Source organism: Phyllobates terribilis, unplaced genomic scaffold, assembly GCF_046119375.1.
Source record: "Phyllobates terribilis strain yellow unplaced genomic scaffold, ASM4611937v1 Scaffold_46__1_contigs__length_10046794, whole genome shotgun sequence".
NCBI lineage: Eukaryota > Metazoa > Chordata > Amphibia > Anura > Dendrobatidae > Phyllobates > Phyllobates terribilis.
Window position 1 is genome coordinate 8,254,094 of NW_027362806.1, and position 19,010 is coordinate 8,273,103.

General features: G+C 44.6%; 1 pseudogene; it reads left to right on the top strand.

Moving 5' to 3' along the window:
* Positions 1–1,826: 1,826 nt before the first annotated feature.
* LOC141191491 (PIH1 domain-containing protein 1-like) lies at positions 1,827–16,753 on the top strand (annotated as a pseudogene).
* The last annotated feature ends 2,257 nt before the right edge of the window (positions 16,754–19,010 follow it).

Genomic DNA, 19,010 nt, shown 5'->3' on the forward strand with positions numbered 1-19,010 from the left:
TGGCATCGTGCGGCCTCCCGCTGTGTATAGATGGCGCCGTGCAGCCTCCCGCTGTGTATAGGTGGCACCATGCGGCCTCCCGCTGTGTATAGGTGGCATTGTGCAGCTCCGTGCTGTGTATAGATGGCATCGTGCGGCCTCCCGCTGTGTATAGATGGCGCCATGCGGCCTCATGCTGTCTCTGGGGGGGGGGCGCTGTGTGGCCTCCCGCTGTGTATAGATGGCGCCATGCGGCCTCCTGCTGTCTCTGGGGGGAGCGCTGTGCGGACTCCCGCTGTGTATAGATGGCGCCGTGCAGCCTCCCGCTGTGCATAGATGGCGCCATGCGGCCTCCCGCTGTGTATAGATGGCATTGTGCGGCCCCGTGCTGTGTATAGATGGCATCGTGCGGCCTCCCGCTGTGTATAGATGGCGCCGTGCAGCCTCCCGCTGTGTATAGGTGGCACCGTGCGGCCTCTCGCTGTGTATAGGTGGCGCCGTGCGGCCTCCCGCTGTGTATAGGTGGCATTGTGCAGCCCCATGCTGTGTATAGATGGCATCGTGCGGCCTCCCGCTGTGTATAGATGGCGCCGTGCGGCCTCCTGCTGTCTCTGGGGAGGTCGCCGTGCGGCCTCCCGCTGTGTATAGATGACGCCGTGAAGCCTCCCGCTGTGTATAGGTGGCGCCGTGCGGCCTCCCGCTGTGTATAGGTGGCGCCGTGCGGCCTCCCGCTGTGTATAGGTGGCGCCGTGCGGCCTCCCGCTGTGTATAGGTGGCGCCGTGCGGCCTCCCGCTGTGTATAGGTGGCGCCGTGCGGCCTCCCGCTGTGTATAGGTGGCTACGTGCGGCCTCCCGCTGTGTATAGGTGGCGCCGTGCGGCCTCCCGCTGTGTATAGGTGGCGCCGTGCGGCCTCCCTCTGTGTATAGGTGGCGCCGTGCGGCCTCCCGCTGTGTATAGGTGGCTCCGTGCGGCCTCCCGCTGTGTATAGGTGGCGCCGTGCGGCCTCCCGCTGTGTATATGTGGCGCCGTGCGGCCTCCCACTGTGTATAGGTGGCGCCACCGGCATGGATTTATATAGAGTGACCGTAAAAGAATGGTAAAAAATAAATATATAATTACCTTCTGATGGCCTGCCGACGTCAGCGGTCGCATGACCCATCACATGACTTAATGACGTCACGGCAGGTCCTTTTCAGACCATCGCGAGCTGCCGGCAAGCCAGGACGCATCGGATAAAGACACCGGGGGCCATCAGAAGGTAAGTATAATATTTATTTTTTATTTTATTCTTTTTTTACAGGTTCTATGGTACCCTGGTCCGGAGGACAGTCTCCTCTTCTCCAAACCCGGGTACCATCCGCACATTGAAACTCATGGAATCTGCATGTACAGATCCAGTGATGCGGATTCCATGTGTTCCAATGCAAGTCAATGGCGGCGAAAGCGCCGCGCTTCCGCAAAATAATTGTTAGTGCTGCGTTAGTGCTTGCGTTCATTGGGGAACATAGCAAACCTTCTACCAAGCGTTTTTAAGTGTTTCTGCAGCAGAATTGCCGCTACCCCTGGCCCCCTCACACCACCCACACAGCCCCCTGGATGCCCCTCACACCACCCCCCTTTATGCCAGCACAGCATTTATTCACATGGTCAGTTCTCTCCGCCTCAGTCCTCACAGCACAACGCAGAACACGAGCTCCTCATCACCATCCTCCTGTCCCGGCACAATGTGCGCACTGCTGCAGCTGCAGGTGGAATAGTGTCCACTGACTGGACTAAGGAAGCCCCGCCCCTTCCGGTGACATCATGATTCCATGAAATCACTCCTCCCCCTCAAGACATCAACTCCAATCTAGACTCTCCCCTGTTGCTGAGGCGTGGTGACGCTGTAGCTGGGTGATTGCAGTCAGAGTAGTGGTGTTTGGCGTCTGTACTACAGGTAAGAAGATGGGAATGTGCCAAGGTGATTACTACATTCAGGACAATAAGTAGCTAGCTGTAGGTGTGCAGAATCCCACTCCCATTATTGTCAGGGTCTCGCACCCCCTCATGTCGTCAGCTGTCAGGCTCCCGCACCCCCTCGTGTCGTCAGCTGTCAGGCTCCCGCACCCCCTCGTGTCGTGGGCTGTCGGGCTCCCGCGCCCCCCCTCGTGTCGTGGGCTGTCGGGCTCCCGCGCCCCCCCTCGTGTCGTGGGCTGTCGGGCTCCCGCGCCCCCCCTCGTGTCGTGGGCTGTCGGGCTCCCGCGCCCCCCCTCGTGTCGTGGGCTGTCGGGCTCCCGCGCCCCCCCCTCGTGTCGTGGGCTGTCGGGCTCCCGCGCCCCACCCTTGTGTCGTGGGCTGTCGGGCTCCCGCACCCCCTCGTGTCGTGGGCTGTCAGGCTCCCTCACCCCCTCGTGTCGTGGGCTGTCGGGCTCCCGCACCCCCTCGTGTCGTGGGCTGTCAGGCTCCCGCGCCCCCCCTCGTGTCGTGGGCTGTCGGGCTCCCGCGCCCCCCCCTCGTGACGTGGGCTGTCGTGCTCCCGCGCCCCCCCCTCGTGTTGTGGGCTGTCGGGCTCCCGCGCCCCCCCCTCGTGTCGTGGGCTGTCGGGCTCCCGCCCCCCCCCCCTCGTGTCGTGGGCTGTCGGGCTCCCGCGCCCCCCCCTCGTGTCGTGGGCCGTCGGGCTCCCGCACCTCCCCCTCGTGTCGTGGGTCGTCGGGCTCCCGCGCCCCCCCCTCGTGTCGTGAGCCGTCAGGCTCCCGCGCCCCCCCCTCGTGTCGTGGGCCGTCGGGCTCCCACGCCCCCCCCTCGTGTCATAGAATCATAGAATCATAGAATCATAGAATGGTAGAGTTGGAAGGGACCTCCTGGGTCATCTGGTCCAACCCCCTGCTCAAAGCAGGATTCACTAGATCATCTCAGACAGATGTCTGTCCAGCCTCTGTTTGAAGACGTCCATTGAAGGCGAACTCACCACCTCTCGTGGCAGCCTGTTCCACTCATTAATCACCCTAACTGTCAAAAAGTTTTTTCTAATATCTAATCTGTGTCTCCTCCCATTTAGTTTCATCCCATTGCTTCTAGTCTTTCCTTGTGCAAATGAGAATAAAGATGATCCTTCTACAATGTGACAGCCCTTGACATATTTGTAGACAGCTATTAAGTCTCCTCTGTCTTCTTTTTTGTAAGCTAAACATTCCCAAATCCTGCAACCGTTCCTCATAGGACATGGTTTGCAGACCAGTCACCATTCTGGTCGCTCTTCTCTGAACTTGCTCCAGTTTGTCTATCTCTTTTTTAAAATGTGGTGCCCAAAACTGTACACAGTATTCCAGATGAGGTCTGACCAAAGAGGAGTAAAGACCGATAATGACTTCACGTGATCTAGACTGTATGCTTCTGTTAATACATCCCAGAATTGTATTTGCCTTTTTTGCTGCTGCATCACACTGTTGACTCATGTTCAGTCTATGATCTATTAGTATACCTAAGTCTTTTTCACATGTACTGTTGCTTAGCTCTATTCCTCCCATTCTGTATATGCTTTTTTCATTTTTATTGCCCAGATGTAGTACTTTGCATTTTTCCCTGTTAAAAACCATTCTGTTGGTTGCTGCCCACTGCTCCAGTTTATTTAGGTCTTTTTGAATCCTCTCTCTCTCTTCTCTAGTATTAGCTATCCCTCCTAGCTTTGTGTCATCAGCAAATTTAATCAGTTTACCCTCAATTCCTTCATCTAAATCATTGATAAAGATGTTGAACAATACAGGTCCCAGGACGGAGCCCTGTGGTACCCCACTTGAGACATTCATCCAGCTGGATGTGAAGCCATTTACAACCACCCTTTGAGTCCGATCACTAAGCCAGTTATGAATCCACCTAACAGTTGCCTGGTCCATTGCATACTTGGTCATTTTTTCAATAAGGATGGTGTGAGATACTTTGTCAAATGCTTTGCTGAAGTCAAGATATACTATATCTACAGCATTTCCCTGATCCACCCAGTCAGTGATTCTGTCATAGAAGGAAATTAAGTTAGTCTGACATGACTTGTTAGTTACAAACCCATGCTGACTCTGGTTAATCACTTCATTCTTATCCATGTACTTACATACATGTTGTTTAATAATTTGTTCAAAGATCTTTCCTGGTATAGAAGTCAGACTCACCGGCCTATAGTTCCCTGGGTCCACCTTCTTCCCCTTTTTGAAGATAGGAACAACATTTGCTCTTCTCCAGTCTTCTGGGACTTCTCCTGTTCTCCAAGAATTTTCAAAGATTATGGAGAGTGGTTCTAAAATTTCTTCTACGATCTCCTTCAGTACTCTGGGGTGTAATTCATCTGGACCTGGAGACTTGAACTCATTTATGTTAGCTAAATATTCCCTCACAATCTTTCTGTTTACAGATAACTTGGATTCCTCTATTCCTTTAAAAGGACAGTGACGATCAGTTGATGTTACATTTTCTTTCTGAGAGAAAACAGATGCAAAATAGGAATTAAAAAGTTCGGCCTTCTCAACATCCTCTCTTACCATTTCTCAATTTTCATCCTGTAAAAATCCTATAGCATCTTTGACTTTTCTTTTACTTTTGACATACCCCCAAAATCCTTTTTTATTGCTTTTGACATCTCTTGCAAGCCTTAATTCATTGTCAGCTTTAGCTAACCTGATACGTGCCCTGCAGGATCTGCAGACTGCATTATAATCTTCTTTAGATATGCCTCCCTCTTTCCATTTAATAAACATTTCTTTCTTTCTTTTTAGCATGTGTTTAAGTTCTGTGTTCATCCATCCTGGTTTCCTTAAATGCTTCCCATTCTTCCTACTTTTCGGGATTATTAACGATTGTGCTTTGAGAATCTCATTTTTAAAAATTTCCCATCCTTCCTGGACATTTTTGTCCTTAAGGACATCCAGCCATTGGATCCCTCCTATTCTCTTTCTGAGTCTCTTAAAATCTGCCTTTCTAAAATCTAACCTTGAAGTTTGAGTCTTCACATGTCTTCCTCCTCTAGTTATCCAAAATTCTATAATAGCATGATCGCTGCCTCCTAGGGTCCCAGCCACCTTTACCTCCTCAACCATTTCCTCCCTGTTTATAAGGATTAGATCCAAAGTAGCAGATCCCCTTGTTTTCTCCCCTACCTTTTGGAAGATAAAGTTGTCAGCAAGAGAGGATAAGAATTTGCTTGACCTGTTAGTTTTACTTGAGAGAGATTCCCAACAAATGTCTGGATAGTTGAAATCTCCCATGACCACTACGTCGTATTTTTTGGAGAACTTGGTCATTTGATACATAAAGAGTTCATCCATATCTTCAGATTGCCCAGGTGGCCTGTAGTAAATGCCTACAATGGTGTCCTTTCCGTTGTTCTCTCCTTGTATTCTTACCCAAACAGTTTCCACAGAACTCCCAGTCTCTGAAGCTTCAATCTCTGTGCAGATATACGCTTTTCTAACATACAATGCGACACCTCCTCCTCGTTTATCAAGTCTGTTTCTTGCAAATAAGTTGTATCCTTTTAGCCTTTTATTCCAATCATGTGTATCGTCCCACCAAGTTTCAGTGATTCCAATGACATCATATTCCTTTTCCTGCATTAGTAGTTCCAATTCTCCTTGTTTGTTGCCCATGCTTTGTGCATTTGTATAAAAACATTTTAGTTTGTGATTGGTTTCTCTTCCTCCCATATTTTTATTATTTAAATTGTTTTGTCTTTGTTCTTTCTTTCCACTTCCAGTAGCAGAGATCTCAATAGTATTTGTCAGGTGTATTGCTTTTTCTGGCCTTTTGCTTCCCTTCCCACATTGTTCTAGTTTAAAGCTCTTCTGATGAGTGTAGCAAGGCGACTTCCAAATACATATTTTCCAGTCTTCGTAAGGTGCACCCCATCTCTAGCAAGTAGTCCATCGTATAGGTAATTCATTCCGTGATCCAGAAATCCAAATCCTTGTTGACGGCACCATCGACGTAGCCAGTTGTTCACCTGTAGAATCTTATTCCACCTCATTGTTCCATGGCCATCCACTGGGAGGATGGATGAGAAGACCACCTGCGCTCCCAATTCTTTCACTTTCTTGCCTAAGTCTTCAAAGTCACTGCAGATGGTTTCCAGGTCCTTTCTTGCGGTGTCATTTGTCCCCACATGAATTAGCAGGAATGGGGGTAGTGATCTGTAGGTCTGAAGAGTCTTGATATCCTGTCAGACACATCTTTAATTTTTGCTCCTGGAAGACAGCACATTTCTCTTGAGGTTATGTCTGGTCTGCAGATAGCGGCCTCTGTTCCTCTTAACAGGGAATCCCCCATGACCACCACTCTCCGTTTTTTCTTCACAACATTCTTCTTTCTCCATCCAGGAGGATTCTGAGGGCTTACAAGGTTATTCATTGCTGGCAAAGTCTTATTTTGCTGTATTTCTTCATGGTTCTCCTGCGTGAGAGCCTGGTACTGGTTCCTGAGCAGTATGGGTGCTGACTGCCTCTCGATCCTCCTGCTTCTGTGGGTCACATGCTTCCATTCCTCTGTTTCGTCAGGTGCAGTTCGGATTTCTTCTCTTTCTGAATCATGAAGAGATAATTCTGTTCTGTCTAAGAACTCTTCACCTTCCTTAATGATTTTCAAGGTAGTTAACCTCTCTTCTAGATTTCGCAACTTTTCCTCCAACAGGTACACAAGCTTGCATTTCTGGCATGTGAAGTTTGGCTTTTCCACTGGCAAGTCTGTGAACATGTAGCAGGATATGCAGCTCACCAAATGGCTCCTGGACTCTTCCATGTTCTTATTGTTAATGTTCTGAAAACAGTGAAAAAAGCTTAAAAAAAAAGCTTCAAAATGCCTACCGGCGCGCGGTTTACCGATGCCCTCTTTTCAGCTCCAACAGCCAAAATCCAGTGTTCTTTGAGCTCACGGAGACTCTTCACTTACCCCAAAATGCAGTGGGAATATGCAAATTATCTCCTCAGGACTCCTCCCCTGGTTTTGTCGTGGGCCGTCGGGCTCCCGCACTCTCCCCTTGTCGTTGTCTGTGGAGAAGATTAATACATATTTTCATTTTTCAGGTTTTCTCTTATAAAACAAGAACCCTGAGCTTCTGTCTTTGACCGAAAAAATGGCGTCTGACAAGTCGCTGCTGTCTGCAGAAATGAACACAAACATGGAGGAAGCGCTGTATGAACAGATGCTGATGAAGGTACGAAAGATGAATTGGAGAGGCCAGCAATCACCGGGTGAATGTCTCCTCCGTCAGCCGCTGGGGGCGCGGCAGTCTCCAACATTTACCTAATGTGTATTGTTGGCTTTAGACCCCTCACAGTTGTACTATTTTGGTGCAGGAAAAATCTGTTTGCAGAACCATCCTGTTCATGTTACTCACTGATTCTCACTTATTGCCTCATTTCAGGCCAAACAGGAGATACAGAGCAGAATACCGAACTTACCAGAAAGCAGACAGATCAGACCCCAGCCGGGTGAGATGGGCGTCCTCTGATTATTATCCAGATTACTTTGTGCATATTATGCGACAGATACCACAGTGGGGCAGTGGGGTCTTAATGACTGCAACGGTCACATGATGCAACCAACGTGGGGGGTCACATCGTTTTTTCTTATACAGTTGGTTACATGTAAATGCTGCTTGGCTTTTGCCGATTTTATTGTGTTTTTGTTCACTTTTTGTTTTTATTTCTGGTAGGTTTCTGCATTAAAACTCGCACATCCAAAAATACCAAAATCTTTATTAACATCTGCAAGTCGAACCAGATCTCAGCGCCCCCGGACCTGACGGAGCAGGAGTTAGTCAGCATCCTGGAATCTGATGATCCCTCTGGCTATCGAGTCCCCATGAGCCTTGGAGAGCCCCACGTTGAAGTTGATAATAGTACGTTTTTTTTTAATACAGCACGTCTCTTTTTAAAGGGGTAGTCCAGAGATATCCTTAAAGGGGATAAAATAGCAAGTATTACAACTTACTAATGCTCAATGATCAAAGGTGCCGTCTCCACAGGTTCTGGTAGGTCCACTTCCAGTCTGCGGAATAAAGTTTGTTGTTGTCTTTTGAACTTTTTTGGTTTAGATTTGGGACTTAAAGGGATTGCCCACTACTTGGATTCCCCTTTAAGAACTTATGCTAATTATTCATAGCAGCCCAACTAAGGTCAATGGATTGATTCGGCATCGCAAAGTATCTAAGTCCTGGTGCACTTTGTCCTACAGGTGGAGGCGGCTGCACGGCGTACGACATAGTGATTAATGGCACCTTCTTTGAGAAAATTAAGGTAACTGCAATTGCTTATTCCGACATACGAGCAGTCTGCTCTCCTTTGTGTCAGCTCCTTACTTTGTATTTTTTTTATTAGAATAATGAGCTTCTCAGGGAATTTTTTATCACCGTGGCCATGGAGGGACTAGAGAACAAGTACGAAATGGAGCTGTCAAGAGGTAACGACCGCATCACTGATATTTTCCTTGATTTTTCCAACACAAGGACTTGTTCTTTCGTGGAGCAAGTTTACCATATAATATATTGAACATTTTTATGTACTAACCTGTTGTATGGCACTGTATCAAATGCCTTTGAAAAGTCCAGATAGACGAAAACCACTAAGTTTCCCTGGTCCAACCTAGAACTTACCTCCCCATAGAATCTTTTCAGATTAGTTTGCAGGACAGATCCCTCATAATCATATGTTTAGGTTATTCTTATTGAGGTGCTCCAGGTTAGTATCTCTTAGAAAACCCTCAAAGATGTTGCCCACAGTACAAGTTAAACTTACCTGCCTATAAATTCCAGGCTCAGATATTATCCCGTTCTTGAATATTGGTACCACATTTGCTATGTGGGTGTAACACTGGTGGATATGGACCCACTGCCCCACGGGAGGGTTGTGACTAGGTGTCTACTGGGTCTCCACTAGAACCTTTGGTGGTGAGGATAGACTGGGCCGCCAGTAGACACCAGGTACAACTTCAGTGCAGTCCCCGGGACTGCAGCAGCATTCCGGAGGTACCAGGGTACCAGACACAGGAGAGCGAAGACAAGGACTAGGTCAGACAGTCTGAGATCGGGGCAGGAAGCACAGGTTCAGGATAGAGAAAAATGGCAAGGGGGACAGAGGTTTTTGAGACCAGAAAACTCCTTTAACGCTTGCAACCTCTGTTGCTTGACTGCAACTCAAACAGTCAAATCAGTCAGTAAGAATTTAGGGCACTTCCATGGCGATATTTTGCATCAGTATTTGTTAGCAGACGCCAGGAGTGGATCCAAAACAGAAGAGGTGAAAGTGTTTCAGTTACTATTTTTCACTGTGTTTGTTCCCCTCTGGTCTTCAGCTTACAAATACTGCTGTAAATTAGTGCCCAAAATACTCACTGTGTGAATGAGGTGAGGAAGCTGCTTGTAGTACTGTAATAGAAGTCCTTATTCTGAGGATGAGTGCTGTAATTCTTGTCTTCTCTGCTCCATCAAACTCCCCAGAGCAGGGGCAACCCCTGGGGCAAAACTGCTGGCGGCAGATGTCCAGACATAGGACTCAGTGATGTGTGATGGACCCCGACTCCCAAACAAAATGAATCAGACACATACAAAATAAATACACAAATCATTGCAATTAGGTGTCAAACATTCTCAACTTTATTTAAATTTACATGACACCGAAAATGGCACAACCCTCGACTCACGAAGAGTCACCCTCCAGCGCTCAGGAGAGGAAAACCCCCTGTGGAGGAAACCTCTAGGGAACCATGGCTCAAGGGCTGCCCTTCCCTTGGGCTTAGAGAGTTAGTGCCGATATATGACGGAGTTTTAGAATTTGTACATATTTACAGAGAACGACATAACAAATATAGACTATTAATGTGATAGCTGCGATATCTGTCACCACATTTATTGCTGGAACGAATTTAGTTGATCTGATTTCCCAGGTGGATCTACCACTTCTCCCTTACAGATCCAGCTCCGTCTCTCAAGAAGTTGGGCACTTGGTTACAGGGGTTGCTCATTATGGATAACCCCTAATAGGATGAGTATCCCCCCCCCTCCCAATTTATCACCCATTAAAGTCAAGGATCCATCCATGAACTCCCAAAGAAGAGCAGCTGTTTGTACATAGTAACAGAAGGGGATCCTGTTTTGGGGACCCCCCCTCTGATACCTTCCCATGCCCCCGGGGTGTCTAAGAAGACAAACCCTTTCCCTGCTAGAACCTCCATATTACACCAACGTTGGCACATTACGTGGGGTGGTCAAGCTCAAGGTCCTCAGGCGCATCATCAGTAATGGCGTTGATCATGGCAGTGCGGCATTCTTTTATGGAATCTTCTTTATGACACTTGTTTATGCCCTCACAATAGTTGTCATGGTTACTACAAGGGCTATTACTGATGCAGGGTCCAAGTATTAACCCTTTCATCATTGGTAATTCACTTTCATTATGGAGGCAAATAATTGTACTTGATACCAAGCAGGAGTCTTATCATTACGGCTTCCCTTAGGCACCATAAGAAATACAGATTATAGAACATACGTACAAGTGTTTCAGGAGTGTTTTGCACTTTTTAGATCCATAGATTGGGCTTATAACTAGCACTTTACAAAGCAGAAAATTAAGAGGAAATTACTTGTAAAATAATATTGTAAGGAATTGCATTTCAAGCATTTTCCTAATGTGCATTCTGCATACTTGCATAGTTACATAGGTTGAAAAAGTTTGAACTTTAATGTCCTAGGTCTATCTCCAAAGTTATACATTTTCTATTACTAGATTATTTATAACCCACAATGTCATGTTTTGTTAAAAAAGTATCCAGCCCTTCTATAAATGCTGTTATACTATCTGCCATTACTATATCTTGTGGTTGGCATTCCACAGTCTGACTGCTCTAACTGTAAAGAATCCTTTCCTATTAAGCTGCCAGAATCGCTTCACCTCCGCTTGTTATAAATGTTCCTGGTGCTTTGTAAGGTCCTGGAAAGTGATAAGTCATGTGCCAGTACTATGCATTGACCACATATGTATTTATACATATAAATGTATATTTATGAAGGAGATGATAATTACCCTTCATAGAGGTGTTACGATCATTCATAAATTGCTTTCATAGGTTTGATCTCCAGGATTAGGAGAGATTTGGGGTGTAAACGTAATAAACAATGAGTAAAACATCAAAGCAAACGAAAAAGGGTTTGTGACCCAAACTGGTAGGTGAGACCGGCTAGCCCCATATTATACGAGGTCACAACCAGGTTTCGCCTGAGGAGGGCAGCACTAATGAGTCCTCAGGAGCGCATAACCCTGAAATATGCAGCGATTCTACACTACCCATTATAAAAGGGTTTAATATGCTACTTACTACCATGTTTTAATTAAGATACAAGGCATACTTGTAAGGAGAGATGAAAAAGGTGATGGGGGACAACATATAAATATACTGAGGAACTCTATACACTAGTGGCCAAAATTGAGGCAACACCCCCAAGATTTATGAATTTTTAGCATTTTGCCAATACCAATACAAATTTCATGAATGTTTTTGATTTCACAGTAAAGTTTTTAAGTAGAAATAAAATCTCATATAGAAACACAATATTAGCAGGAAATTTGTTAATTTGTCAACAAATTGGACACTATTGTCACTCAGATGACTGTGGGAGAAAAGCCATTGATTTGTCCTATTTTCATATCTAACACTAAATGTTAATACTCAGTTGGACAGCCCTCGGCCTTGATGACTGCCTGGCATCTACTTGGCATGCTATCTACCAGTTTGTGTAAATCAGATGGTGTGATGATATGAAGCCATGATTTGATGATGGCTGCAGTGAGTTCCTGCTTGTGTGAAGCCCGCTGTTTTGACACCGCTCTTTTGAGCCGAGCCCAGAGATTCTCAATAGGATTGAGATCTGGGCTGTTTCCTGGCCAATTCAATAGCTGGACATTTTTGTCCTTGAACCAAGAGAGACATTTTTAGCTGTATGGCATGGGGCTCCATCTTAAAATAAACGGTGTCCCTTCACCAAATACATCATGTGCCGAAGGAATGAGTTTAGGCTGAAGGACTTCCTTGATGTACTTTTCAGCATTAACTGTTTCTTCAATTACCTGCAGCCGACCACCTGCATCTCTGGACACGCAGCCCCCTACCATAACACTCAGAGGAGGCTTCATGGTGGGTACTGTACCCTCTGGCAACCAGTCCTCTCCAGGTCGTCGTCGAACGTAGCAGACACCGTCGCTGCCAAAGATGGATATGCGTGTCTCATCGCTCCATATAACATTTCTCCATTGTTCAATGGTCCATTTACAATGTTCTTTGGCCCCTGCAGACGTTTCTGACACTGTGAGGCATTCAAAAATGGCTTTTTACCTGGTATTCTGGCTCTTAACCCCGCGTTTACCAGTCGTCGTCGAACCGTCCGGTCAGACACTGTCACTCCGGTGTTAACAAGCTCCTTGTTGATGTTAACAGCCGTTTATTTCCTGTTATTTAGGGCGATTCTAACAATTCTTCTATCAGTCTGAGGACTTGTAGCCTTCTTCCTTTCTCTACCTGGTTTATTCTTTATCGAACCAGTCTCTTGAAACCGCTTACACACTTTGAGAACGAAAACATGTAATTGCTTACCTTCTGATGACAAACTGGCTTTAAAATATAAAAACCGCATTTTAATCGCACAATATCTGTCTTAAATCACACCCAGGTCACTATAAACCAACATAGAATACATATCGCAGAAGAGGGCGAGTGTACAAGTAAGTAGGTCAGTGAAAACCTCCATTAAATATTGGTGATGGTGAAAAACTGAAGGTGTTGCCTCAATTTTGGCCACTGGTGTATAACACAAAATATAAACAAAAAAGAAAGGGAAGAACATTTCTGCACAAAAAACGTGTCGCTCGGCAGGAAAATCCCCTTGATATTGCGTTTTTTGAGATTTTTTTTTCCCGTTCTTTAGAAACGCTGCAAAAATACTGAAAGAATAGACATGAAACTGCTTCAAATCTGCAAGGATTCACTTTTCCTGGTACTATCAAACATAGCGTTTTTGGGAACATGGAGCTCTATATTACAAATATATCCATCCCTCCAGTTGAAAGAAATTAGCATTTTCCTGGAGGGAAGTTTATATTTTACATTATGTCAGTTTTTGTCTATCGATGATAAAGTGCAGTTTGCAGCAATTTTTATTGTGACATATACCCAAATCATTCACGAAAATATTTCACATTCAACGCGTGTCGGGCGGGCCTGCGTCCTCTCACATGCCAGGGCTGAGTTTCAGTTCCAGTCCGACCCTGTTAATCATCTATGGTCTCCCTTCAGAGTGGAAAATGCTGAAAAATCGGAAGTTCCTGGGATCCATTTTTGAACAGAATATCAGAACCAAATCAAAACCGATGATTCAGGAAATGGACATAATGGGGTAAGTCCCAACTCTAAGGTACAAGTCTATGGCATACAGTCTGTAAAAGACGACAGAGTAGGCTGCTGTTGCGCATCGGCAGCTTCTTCTCTGATGTTCCTCGCTCATCCATGTCTTATAATACCACATTTCCCCTAGGGACACAAAGTATGACGAGCGTCACTCCTTCTGGTGATAGGTTATACCCAGCAGATGGGGCAGCGCCACTCCTCGTGGTGATGGGTTATACCCAACAGATGGGGGAGCGCCACTCCTCGTGGTGATGGGTTATACCCAACAGATGGGGGAGCGCCACTCCTTGAGGTGATAGGTTATACCCAACAGATGGGGGAGCGCCACTCCTCGTGGTGATGGGTTATACCCAACAGATGGGGGAGCGCCACTCCTCGTGGTGATGGGTTATACTCAACAGATGGGGGAAGTTGCAGAATGGCTTGTTATGGTGCAAGAACAATGTGGACATTGTTTTTTTTTTTGTTGTTTTAACTATTATGTCTTTATGTTCTTTATTTTTTTCCTACAGACCCTCCCAGCTAACTCCAAGCAAGTCCCTGATCTCAGAAGTTGAAAGGTTTGGGTTACTTTGAGCTTTAATGCATGCATTTACTTTTTTTAGAATCCCATCTTACGAAAAATATAGGATATCCAACTTCTTGGACTCCAAAAATAAGGGGGCTGCAGCCTGGAAGTAACCCCGCTGCCCTTTTTAAAGAATATGCTGGTGTGGGGCAGCTACCCAGATTTTCACTGTGCAGGAGAACTGAAGCTAAGCCCATTCACTTTGCTGGATCTATGCTGTCGTTCCGCTGCACAGTGGAGGCCATGATGCCAATGTGCAGGGAATGACTGTGAAAGGGGCTGTTCCTCATTACCAGCATCAGTGCCCCTTTATTATATTAGAGATCGACCCCAACAGATCATAAATTGATGGTGTACCCTTGCATTATACTGCTGCCTTCCTTTTTTTTATCAGTTCACCCGTGAAACCAGATTACATGATTGTGGCGGAACCTCCTGTAGGACACCCAAGTTTTCTGGTGGCTGAAATCTCTTTACCTAAAGTGGTGAGACCCTCAGATGTGGTTTAGGATTGTGACCTTTTTGTATTTCATGTGATTTCCAATAGTCTTCCCTTATTAAAAGTCTGTGCCAACCTCGTGCTACCGGTCCTCCTCTGCCAACTTTTATCATCACAGCTTTGATGTGTCCACAGTAGCCAATTGCTGGCAGCTGTGACACATTTACTGGATGATGATGATATAATTTTTTTTTCATACCATGGTGGGTTGTTTGCAAGCTGTTGGAATGGGAAAGAAGATCTCTGTAAACGACTGTCAGCAGAGAATGACTGTTCAAACCAAGCACAGACGCCCAGTGCTTCACGGCGGGACCAGTCATTTATATAAACCTCCCCCCCTGCTTGTTTCCCCTCCATCTCCACCATCACCTCTTCTTTGACAGTTCTGGCTTCATAGATCCAGAGAGGAGATAGAGGGAAAACAAGCTGTTGGGAAGATGTATATATTATTATTATTATTTAATTATATAGTGCCATTGATTCCATGGTGCTGGTGCATATAAATGATGTTATAATGATGATATAAATGATGAAAGAGGTTTGTTGCAATAGTGTAGAACACGCCGCTCTTTATTTTTTCTATATTAATGCGACATTTGGAGGAATCGCACAGAAAATGCTTTAAATGTATTTATTTTTTAATTTGATTTTTCTCATGTCCATGATTCACATTGCGTTAAATGAGGCATAATGAAGATGAAGAATGTTTCAGCTAATGTAGCCTTCATCAGACAGGATAATGTAGCTTAAGGGGACCCACTTGGTTAAATATAGGGGTCAGTTCTGGTCTTCCCAAAAAGCAGATTAAGTAGTCACCACACGGGAATCTGGTGATTACTGGGTTTGCTTTTGGGGACCCCAGATTTCTTCATATAACCGAGTGGGCCTTCTGCCTAATGAAGGCTACATTATGTGAAATTCTGGTACCATTCATTATGCCTCACTTAAAGGGGTTGCCTGGCACTTTAATATTGATGACCTATCCTAAGGATATTCCATTAGTATTAAAGTGGTGGACAACCCCTTTTAATGCAGTGTGAATCCTAAAAAATATTTTTCAGCATTTTCTGTGAGCAGTTCCTCCACGTGTCAGATTTAATGTAGGAGACGTGTGGAGCTACACAGTAACTTCTAGTTGGCCACGTATCAAGATAAAAGTTTAGATTTTTGTGCACTTGTTGGTTACAACTTTCTTTCCCGTACAGAAGCATTCAGCGACATAAGCGTTGTTACCACGCTGGTCTTCTCTTTACAGTCTTCTGCTAGATCTCTTGTGTTGGACTTGGGTGAAGACAGAATAGTCAGACGTCCCGATTTGTATCATCTAGACGTCTTCATTCCTTACAATATCATCCAAGAACAAAGTGGAGCTCAGTTCAACAAGGACAGTAAGGTGAGACAATTAAGCAAAGCTGGACATGTCTTATAGCCCATTCTGAAATCTCCTTCTTAAAGAGGTTCTCTGAGAAAATGTATATAATAAAATTTTAAAAAATGTATACATTTATTTAGCAAAAATAAATTGTTTTAATTAGTGAATAATTCTATGTGAATACTTTTATGCCCAAAAATGGCAAAAGTATTCTCGGAGTGATACCTTTATATATATGCAAGCTTTCAGAGCACAGAGGCTCCTTCTTCAGGCAATATTACAAATGAATTCATAACATTTGTAATCCTGCCTGAAGAAGGAGCCTGTGTGCTCTGTAAGTTTGCATATATATATTTTTTTTTCTGGTTAGCCAATAAAGGTATCACTCCGAGAATACTTTTGCCATTTTTGGGCATAAAATTATTTCCATCAAATTTTCTGGCTAACACGGTACCACAATATAAATTTGTATTGTACATCACAATTAGGGGATAATAATTGTGTATGGACATAATGGCCAACGATGTCAGCAGCCATCCATCCTAGATGGGTGAAGGTAAACTGTTTGAGACGGACTTCTCTGACCTACCTGTCGGAATCAAGAACGTGCATCTATGTCATCGATTGACTGACTGATCACGTCCATGAGTCAACATGTTGTAAACCTGTCATGATGAGTGAGCAGATAGGATGCTGCCCCTCACCCTGACAGGAACTTATCTATCACAACATATAGTTGCCCAGAGACATCTGAATGCATCGGCTTTCCTTTATGCCATTCATCAAACATGTCGTATATTTTGTGTATAGCGAGTCACAAGCCTCGCACTGCTCTGCGTCTTATCATTTGGTTCTATGAGCTGCAGTAAAACGTGACGTATATTCCAGGTGCTGACGATCACAATGCCGGTGCAGCCAGCATAGCGGTGGGATCAGAAGATCAGCTTTGGAAAACGTTCCTCTTATATAGATCAAGTGGATCCTACTTACATTCGCTGCTGTTTACATTGTATGGTTACAATTCTATTTACACTTCAATATGACTCCAGAATAAATTTTTGTCTTTCTTATACTTGCCGTACATTTTTCCCAAGGAAGGGGTTTAGGTATTGTGCTTTTTTTTTTTTATTTCTACTGTAATATTTCATAATATCTGTGAATAAGTCTTGAAAATAATTTGCATTGAAAAGGTTGAGATCCTCTGAATCTACAGGGATTTTTAGGAATTAAAAATCTACAGCAGTAAATCTGCAGCAGAATTTACATTTTGCACCATGTCTGGATTTAGTAGCAGCTGCCCCTTTAAATGGAATATGTCAGCAGGTTTTTGCTATCCCATTTGAGAGCAGCATAATCCGAGGCCCTGATTCCAACGATGTATCACTTACTGGGCTGCTTGGTGTTATTTTGATAAAATTGCAGGTTTTTTTCTCATGCAGATCTCTGAATGCTGAGCTCTGTATAATAACCCCACCCACACCACTGATTGGCCGCTTTCTGTGTACACTGTATATAAACTGCCAATCAGTGGTGGGGGGCGTGGTTGGACTACCTGGCAGCAGGTTTACTAGTCCTCTAGTGATAATCTTCTGCTAATAAAAGTGTGATTTTTATCAAAACTACAACAAGCAGCCCTGTAAGTGAGACGTCCCTAGAATCAGGGTCTTTGTCTCTACATCATGCTGCTCTCAACAACAACCAATATATAGTACATCCGACAAGGGGTCAATGTGTCAAAAGACCTTTATTATAATAATTTGGGTACATGGCGGCAAAGAAAAGAGCACACACACATATATATAGTAATACCATATAATAGTGAGGAGGTATAATGTAAATATTTGAATTGCAGACACCAGGGCTAAATAGTAGTAGCTCCAATTGTGCTAATGCATACTGATAGTATATCCTAGGTCACATAGTAAAAGGATATAATCCCAAATAATAAAAGCCAATATAGGCATTCCCAAGATAATGACCTTTTGGTATATACATATCAAGGGATGTATTATATCCAAGTAGGTTCATTCCTAAGTAACAATAATGTTGTATTGGATTCATTCATACCTGGTATATATTGTCTGCACGTCTTGCAATAGCTCTGGGCTCAATGGTCCTACTCCTAGTGTGGCGCTCACCCCATCATGCTGCTCTCAGAATAGCCAAGAAAAACCTGCTGACAGATTCCCTTTACAAATAGCTGAAATGGCTCCTAGATACCAGAGAAGGAAAACGTTATTAAAACGGTTTTGTTTCCTAAATAGAAAAGCAAATTAAACACCACTGGATAATGTGGTGTGTGAAACCGTCCATTGGATTGCTGTTTCGGGTGGGCTCAGGAGCAGAGCCCCCATCCTACACAGCTGACATCTTGCTGTAACAGCAGCGGCCAGAGCGAAGCGTCAATCACTGCTGTTTAACCATTTATATGCCGTCAATCACTGATGGCAAGTTAAATAGCGCAATCGCCGGTACGCTATGCAATGTTACTAGAATTTTTTTTTTTACTTTTCCATTTCCTTGAATTACTTGTTGTGATTTGCGGATCCATTGACTGGCCAAGTGGAAGGGCTGCAGCCGATCATTCATGTCCGTAGCAGATACACATTTACATGTGTAAATAGGCCCTTATAGAAATCAATCAATAGAACGTATACCTGGATATCCAGGTTTATCCTTTTCATACATTTAAAGAGGTATAAGTCATGGCATATTACTAGGATGTCATTCTTGGGGGTCTGACAGCCTAATTTAGAAAGAAGTGGATGCATTATTTTTTTCACACTCCCAATTTAACAATTTGAGTACAGTTGGATCTATTGTTTTTTTTAGTTTTTGCACTATGGGTGGGTGGTTGGGAGCACAACTGTGCAGGAAAAAAAAAGCTTACAGGTTCTCAATTCCTTCATTCTTGGGATCGGTGGCGGAACCACAGGTCGGACCATCGCCAATCAAGATATTATATCCCTTCACACTCATCATTGCTCCCAATTAACAATTTGAGTAAGTGCATTTTTTTAGGGTATTTTTTTTAGGGTATTTTTGCGCAATGGGTGGGAGCACAACTGTGCAGGAAAAAAAGCTAATAGGTTCCCCATTTCTTCATTCTCAGAATCAGTGGATGGAACATCGCCAATCACAATATTATATCCTTCACACTAATCGTTGCTCCCAATTATCA